Raw genomic sequence first — 8,855 nt, 5'->3', positions numbered from 1 at the left:
TACTAGAAAGAATGGTCAGACATTCATATACAAGTCACTTATTTCTGGAAATAAGCCCAATATTAAATAATTTAGCTGAAAACAGGATGCTAGCAATTCTTTTCTTAATTCAAAGTTCCCATTTTCCACCTACTATTTTCCCTGAGTATAGGATGCCCCATTCACCACCTTCACTGTCCTACACAGAATCCCAGATTTCCCTATAGGCTAGGAGAAACAGATAAACTGAAAGAGAAGGAGAAGCACAGGAAAGAACAAGAAGATGAAGAAGGAGAAGAGGAGGGAAAAAGGAAGGGAAAGGATGAACAGAAGAAAAAGAAGGAGAAGGAGGAGGAGGAGTGGAGAAAAGAGGAGAAGGAGAAAACTTTCACCACAAAATATTTATTCAAACCTTTCCCTTTTTAAGGTTCTAAACAGGATATTACATAAATAAATCTTTGTTTACTATGGTAGCTCAGGAATTAAGTTTTGGACAGCTTTTTTGTTTTGCTTTGTTTTTGAGATGAAGTTTTGCTCTGTCACCCAGTCTGGAGTACAGTGATGTTAGCTCAGCTCAGTGCAACTTCCACCTCCCCTGCTCAAGCAATTCTCCTGCCTCAGTCCCTCCAGTAGCTAGAATTACAGGCACCTGCCACCATGTCTGGCTAATTTTTGTATTTTTAGTAGAGACAGAGTTTTCCCATGTTGTCCAGGCTGGTCTTGAACTCCTGATCTCAAGTGATCCATCCACCTTGGCCTCCCAAAGTGCTGGGATTACAGGTGTGAGCCACTGTGCTCAGCCTTGGACAGTTTTAAAATAATTACTTGATCCTTGCTTCTAATCATTGATCATTCAGAAATACTGATATCTACCTTAAAAAAATGTTGATTTATTCTGCTTTTGAATTTTTAGTTTAACAAACAAGAAGCTAAAACATTGGACTGTTAGTATAGTGAATGTATAAACTATACTGGCCTATGCTCAGGAATAGAAAACCAAATACTGTATGTTATCACTTATAAGTGAAAGCCAAGCTATGGGTTTGTAAAGGCATACAGAGTGATATAAGGGACTTTAGAGACTCAGAATGGGGAGGGTTAAAAGAGGGTGAGGGATAAAATAACTATATTTTGAGTACAATGTACACTACTTGGGTAATGAGTGCACTAAAATCTTACACTTCACCACTATGCACTTCATCCATGTAATCAAAAGCTACTTGTACCCCAAAAGCTATTGAAATAAAAAATATTAAAAAATAAAATATATAGCCAATATCTAAAAAAATAATACAGAGTTGGAGAAACTCAAGAGCCCAGGATCTCTCTGAGTCTTTTCACAAGATCAAAAAGAATTTTTCTCTTTATTATAAGTCTTATGTTGTGAGTCCCATGTATTAGGAGGTTTATTTTTCCCTGAACCCTTTTGTCTTCACTGAAAGCACCTTTAAATGGAGATTTTGTCCCAACTCAGTGAAGCAGGAATGTGCTTCCTCCTTTGGGGCTTAATCTCCTGAGTAGCTGGTATTATAGGTGATCGTATGACACAGCTCAGAACCTCAGTAATTTTAGTAGGTCAGTAGGGCATTAGAGAAGTAGGTCATTCTGGCTGCAGTCTTGTAAGAACAGGCCTTTGGAATTTGCTATGATTTTCTTCCAGGAACAAGCAATACAGTACATTGTTAGCCCTGCCATGTGTAACTGGATGCCACAGTAAGTTTTAGTGGCAAAGCTCTAATTAGATAACATATTGCCCTACTGAGGTGAATAGCAGCACTCAGCATGAGAATTTCAGAGTGTGCTGCATTTGCTACTCTCCCTCAGCAAAGGACTAACTGAATAGCAGGTAGGTCAGGGCCAAAGCTCAGATCAGCATGGAGATGGCCTTTCCAAGCCTGGGGAGGATACTTTATGGAGTCATTATTTTACGTTTTGTGCTCCCTACCCACTTTGTACTCTCTTGCCCTAGGGGAGCACCAAATTTATTGGGTCTAAAGCAGAATATGTGTAAAGATTAGCATTTTATTTTTTTGTAAAAGCCTAAAGTAATTGAGAACGTTATCATAGCAATTCTGAAGTGGAGAGGACAAAGAGAAGACTATATCTGAGGGGAAAGGTACCTGAGAAGGGAAGAGAAGGTACATTATCCAGGACAAAGAAATACATAAACATATGACTTTCTAATCGGAATAAGGACTCTGGACCTCTCCTGTCAGGTCCCCAGAAAGGTAACAGGACTATGGGGAAACGGACTATGTATTTTGTACATAGAAAAGTTAGACCTAAGATTGGAGTTTTCAACTTGGCAAAAATGTCTGAACCCCAACTATGGTCTCCTGGTCTGTGTTCCATGCTTGGGCTTTCTGTGCACCAAACATGCAGCTCTGCAATTCAATGGACAGTGTGGGTTTGGAAAATGGGTCTTTTAGGAATAGCAAGACCAGGGGGACAGTCTTCAAATTTTTTTGTGATTTTGCTTGTTTTTTTCTTTGCACATGTTTCCTGGGACCTGAGAAGTGTCTAGGAGGCAAGGTGATGGAAACCAAGGAGTTCATTAAACACTGAAATGAAATATCTCATAGTTCTGGTGGAACAGGGAGTAAACATCAAATTTAATATCATTTCAAATGTAAAAGGAATGTATTTTCCCATATACTTAAGATTTTAGTTTAGAATTAATATTCATCACATAAACCTTGAAGATACAAAAGAGCTTTGGTTCAAAAGCAACGAGTGTTTGAAAGACAGTAGATAAAAGATGGACTTTTTATTAAAGGCAGGTTGAGAACTCAGAATTGTAAACTTATGATACTGATTTTGCTATGGGTCTTGATCTTAAATATAATAGGTATACAACAGAGCTAATGACCACTTCTTATCTCATAAAAGCCTCATCTATTATTCCGTGTGTTTTTATGACTCAATAACACAAGATAAGGCAAATTGCCTGCATAAAAATGTGTCACAAAAGGGTTGCACTCTAGATACATATGTGTAAGTGGAGATTTGTGTACAATCCAAAGATTTATTAGCCTTAACAAATGACTCATTTATGTAAAATGTTGATTTAATTAAAATTTTATCCCAAACAAAGTATGTGAATAGTCCTTAGTAATATGTATAAATAATAGTTCACCTGAAGGATTCTGAGAGTGCAAAACTGTCCTTCAAAACACAAAGCATTAATCAGGGTGCTTACATATCACAAAGTTAGTAGAAACTGGAAATTTTTCATTTTTCTAGTATTTTAAAAATTGGACAAAATTTGCTTGGAGTAGATTCCTGAAAGCAACCATATGGAATCCTGAAACAAGGAATGCAAAAAAGTAAAAGAATTCTCTGAAACTGTTATAGTAAAAAAAGAAAAAAACTATTGGACCATTGATGACAGCAAGAAATGCCCAGAATTTCATCTGCAAAGTCTCCATGTTGAGTCATTTATTTGTTTTATAAGGTGAAAGTGTTTACAAGCCATTGTTCCTCTATCTTTTCACTGTCCTTTGCCTCCTCATGTTCTCACTTTGCTCCTAACCAGCTTAGCCTCAATGGTCCTTCAGTTTAAACTTTCCCTTGCCCCTTTTCCTTTGATTAAGTTTTCTGGCGAAGTCCTAACTCCAGGTAAGTTTAACTGCACCTTAGTCTCCTGAGTATGAGTGGAGAAAAACATAAAGTCATGCTAACCGGTGTCTCTTTAAATTCATAACCACTAATCTCAAGGAGCTCCTTGGAAAACCCTTCTACTCTCCCTTTACTATGCCAACACTGCTTTTGTACTTCTCACACAGCCTAGAGACCTTGCTTTCTATTTCACTGAGCAAAATAAGCAATCAGAAAAGAAATTTCTTCCAGCCACCACCACCACTCTATCAATATGCCAGTATCTGAACCAACTTCTATATCATCTGTTATAGTGAATCAACTGCTATGCCCCTTTCTAAGGCCAATCCCTTCAACTCTATGGGATCTCTTTCACTTTCAGCTATTCAAGGTTATCACTGCCACAGCTGACCTTCTCTCCTCTACTTCATTACTTTCCTCTCTTTAGAGTCATGCTGTCCAATTCACTAGCCACCAACTTACATGACTATTTAAATTCAAATGACCTACAATTAAATAAAATTTAAAATCATTTCCTCGGTCATACTAGCCACATTTCAAGTGCTCAGTAACCACATGTGACCAGTGGCTAGTCTATAGGATAGCATGGACATAGATGACAGAATATTTCTATCTCACAGAGAGTTCTATTGGATAGCGCTCTTCTGGAAGATTATTCCCATCTACCCACAATGTTCTGTAATCTCACATCTTTAAAAAATAATAAAAACTAAAATCTCTCAGGGCCTCTCTTCCTCCTCTACTACCACTTGTAGCGCAGTTCTTTTTAAAGAGCGTCTACACTTACTGTCTTAGCTTTTGCTTCCCTTTTGAACTCACTTCATTAAGGCTTTCATCCTTGCTACCCCATACGAACAATTCTTGTCAAAGTCACCAAAGATGTGTTGCTAATTAATGGCATTGTCAATATCAGTCCTCATCTTAACCAATCAGAAGTCCTGGACACAGCTGAACTAGAAGCATATTTCTTCACTGGATTTCTAGAACACCATTCTTTCTTGATTCCCTGTCTACCTCTATGCTACTCCTGCACAATCGCCAAAATAAATCCACTGCATTAACTTCAGGTCTTCTCCTCTTCTCTTTTCACCCTGTATTCACTCCCTTAACAATTTATGTCATCTCATAGTTTTAAATACCATCTTACACTGATAAATCCAAAATTTATATCTCTAGCCCAGACCTCTTTCCAAACCCCATACTCCTTTATCCAGTTGCCTCTTCACAATCACTGTTTGAATGCCTAATAGGCATCTCATTTCCTTCTGCACACAGCCCTTCTTCTGCTTAAGTCTTCCTTTTCAGTAAATCCTAGCCCCCTCCTCAAGTTGCTCAAGCCTCAACCTTGTTTTGGTTATGACTCTTCCCTTTGTCCCATGCCCACACACAATACATTAGCAACTTCTATCTTCTCCTATTTAACATATCTACATTTCAATCACTTACTTATTAATTCCTCTCCTGCTACCACTAAGATCCAGGCCACAAACATCTCCCACTTCCAGTATTGCTATAGCCTTCTAATTGGTCAAATTGGTCTACCTACACTTTCCTTTACAGCCTTACACACTATTTTCAAATATAAATGGATTCATTTTTGAATGAATGAAAGAAATAGAGGCTCCTGTAAAAATTCAATGCTTATCATGTCACAACTTAGCTCAATTTTAAGTGGCTTCCTATATAACTAAGATAAGTCAGAAGTTTGTACAGTGGCTTTCAAGTCACCATATGTTCTTCTCCACTCCCAGTGCCCCCAACCCACCTATCTGCCTCAACCTCTGCTACAGCCACACTTTGAGTTGTGCTGTCTGCTGCAGCCTTCTTGAGCTGGCTTCCTTGTAGTTACTTGGCACATGTCAACACACATCCTCAGAGTCTTCCTCTGCTTTGGACATCTTTGTTTCTTTAAGCTCTCTGTGCAAATGTTTCCTCTTGAGAGAGGACTTCTGATCACACCATAAAAGGCAATAATTCCCCTAGCTCTGGCTATTTCATTTACATCCCAACGGAATTTGAATTACCAATGTGCTCACACTGCCAACATTTTTTTCCAAATGAAGCAGTAAAGCATCCAGATTAAATAAACATTTTACAACTAAGCAGCAAATAAAGCTGTCAAAGAAATGCCACGCTAATTTTCTTCATTTCCCTTCTTTTGTCACCTACAAATCAGCCGGGTCTAATATTAATTATCCTAATTTTGTTTTAATTCTATTGTCTATGCCCAGATTTCTGGGCTTTCATTTCTGTATACTTCTTATGTTGACTTATTATGAAAAAGTTCAAGCATCTGTCTGCTTTGTTATGTGCTCCAGAGTGCTTATATAATAAAATACATATTGTTTAAATATAAATTGCTTTCCCTTTATTTCTACTTTATAGATAGAGTATTATATTCAGTTAGAGTATTATATTCAGTTTCACTAAATTTTTTGTGCACAGAGATGATATTCCTTCTACAATATAATCTGGGTAGTAAATAATAATATAATATCATCATAATTCTGGATAGTAAAGAATAATATAGAATTTTTATTATACTAAAGGAGGAGTTTGAATTTTATGGTTATAGACAACTAATCTAACTGAACTCCTTCATCTAACAGAGAAGGAAACAGAAACTCCAAACATGATAGGGAGGGACTGTTAAAGAAACTTCTCTTCCCACGTCCACTCGGGAAGGGGTTTCAAATGCAGGAATTTCCTGGCTCCACACCTCCATTGGAGACCAGAAGGGTTTCAAATTTAAAGTTCTTGGTCTGGTTTTCCCACATGCAAGCCAGGTAGGGAAAGCCAGATGGGTCTCTTTTATCCCAAATTCCCACTGAAAGCTCTGGGAGAAGGAGGCTCCGTAACTCAGGGTTGTAGACCAAGTAGTGAATCTGGTATCAGAGTCAAAGAGAAATCACTCCAGAGGAATTTTGAAAGAACTCTTCTAATTGGATGAGAACATGAATAGGAAGGGAATAACTCAAGGGTTAAAACTTCAACTAAGTTTCCCTGCTCTGGGTCCCCCTCCCACAACAGCATGGGAGCTGTCTTCTCTATCTCTCTCTCTCTCTCTCATAAATCACTTTTCTGCAAAACTCTTTGGGTCCACAATTTTATTTGGACAGTAAATTCACCGCGCCTCGAAGGCCCCTTTCTCCTTTCTTTGGGGATAGAGAGGCCAAGGACCTATGAGCTCTGGGAGCTGTGTACACACTCCCCCGGTTACATCTGTTGGCAAGCCAGCCAGAAGATGTTGGACTTCAGAGTGGTGAGTGATATTGGACCCCTTTCACTTGCTAATCTGTCCTTTCCCTTCTTTTAAATTTGTTAAGGAGGTAAAAACTGGGCAACTGTCGGCCATCTAAGAGCGACTAGTACAGCCTCCAGACTAAAGACATGGGTGTCAGGCTTTCTGAGAATGGACTCTAACAATCCTCGGCTCTTCAGAACTGGGAGCATTGGTTAGCCGCAAACCAGCTTCCCTTTCTTACTGTTCTTTCTTTCTCTGGGCCAAGCTGAGGGTCAGCAGGAGGAAAGAGCCATGGTCCCAAATTCCTGGTTCAGTTCCGTTGAGGTTGTGGCCCTGCTTAGACCTCCTAAGAAAAAGCCGTCTATGTAAGCCACGCCCAGCCTTTCAGACCCCAACCTCCTGGATCCAGATATCCATGAGGCAAACTTCTTCCCAGCTCTTTCCTCTAAGATATTTCCTATATATGAGGCTATTACCTTCTTACAAGGACTTTGAGGCTCTTAGGGTGTCAGTCCTGGGACCCTTGCCCGTGGTTCCCTCAGGCTTATGCCTATGAGGACCTCCTACAGTATACACAGGGCCAGTTCCCTTAATCTGCTGTGCTAGGTTATGTCCTAACAGAGCCAGAGTCTATCAGTGGTACTGGAGGCTATAGGACATTGTGTTTTTTTGTCACCTGCAATTTCCCAATCCACCTGAATGGTGCCAGAATCTGATAACATACAATTTGTTTTGCCTAGGATCAGCTCTCTGTACGGCAAAACTTCTCCATCTAGAATACCATAGTCGGACCTGGTCTGAGCATCAAATAGTTAATTACAGGCCCTACAACCCTAGGACATATTCCTATGATGGAAAGTGGGGTGGGGGAGAAGGCCTGGTCCTGAGGACATTGTTCTGGCCTTGGCCATGCAGCCAGCCATCACCTTCTTTAAGATTGTTGTGCTTAGAGGTCCTTTTCAAGGAGTTTATCCTCATAGGGCAGTTTTATGGTCAGGCCTATGTTAATTGAACTCTTGCTAGGGAATATTGGCACCCATCACTCAAGCCTCACTGTCCTAGTTCTTCCAGGAAGTGCCGATACAGGGCCACTAATCCCGGCAGTCCTCATGTCCTTAAGGTGGCCAATAAGGACATTAGACAGTGAGGGTGTGCCCATGACACCGGTAAGTGTGGTTAAACCTGGCACATAGTGGGGCCCAGAAGATGATCACGCATCTAGGGTGTGAGGAAAACTGCAAGGTACTATAACTGGGGAACGCCCCAGGGCTAGCAGTTGCAAGGAATAACCAGGGATGTGGACATTCCTGTGTTCAATTTCAGATGGGTGCTACTCTTCCCAAGACAAAATCACCCTTAAAGTAAGTGTATCCTGGATAACTGGGACCAATTTGACCCACAATCTTTGAAGAAGAAGTGTCTCATTTTTGCTGCCAAACAATGCAACTGTGATACTCTCTGCTGAGTGGAGAAACCTGGCCTCCTAAGGGAAGTAAAAATTATAACACCCTTCTACAATTAGATCTTTTCTGTAAGAGAGAAGGTAAATGGACTGAGGTCCCCTATGTGCAAATTTTCTCCAAGGAATAATCCTCAGCTATGTAAGACTTGTAACCTATGCCCCACTGGCCCCTCCTCAGGACTACCCCCATATCCAGGACTCCCTGTGGCTCCTCTCTCCATCGATACAGACCAGGTCTCCTCAGTTCCTATAACACAAGAGGAGTCAGGGAAGGCCAACATGGCCAAGGCACCTCAGGCTACTAGGATGCTTCAACTCTGCCCCCTACAGGCAGTAGGAGGAGAATTTGGCCCAACCAAAGTACATACTTAAAGCTTTCATTTTTTCACTTTCTGACTTAAAGCAAATCAAAGGGGACTTAGGAAAATTTTCAGATGACACAGACAAGTACGTAGATGTTCTGAAGGGCCTGGGTCAGACTTTTGAATTAGATTGGAAAGATACCATGTTATTGCTTAGTCAGACTCTAACCAGCAATGAGAGAGAGGCTGC

This window comes from Aotus nancymaae, unplaced genomic scaffold (genome assembly GCF_030222135.1).
Source record: "Aotus nancymaae isolate 86718 unplaced genomic scaffold, 86718_ANA_hifiasm-v0.15.2.pri h1tg000006l, whole genome shotgun sequence".
NCBI classification, from domain to species: Eukaryota; Metazoa; Chordata; class Mammalia; order Primates; family Aotidae; genus Aotus; species Aotus nancymaae.
This window is presented reverse-complemented; position numbering follows the sequence as displayed.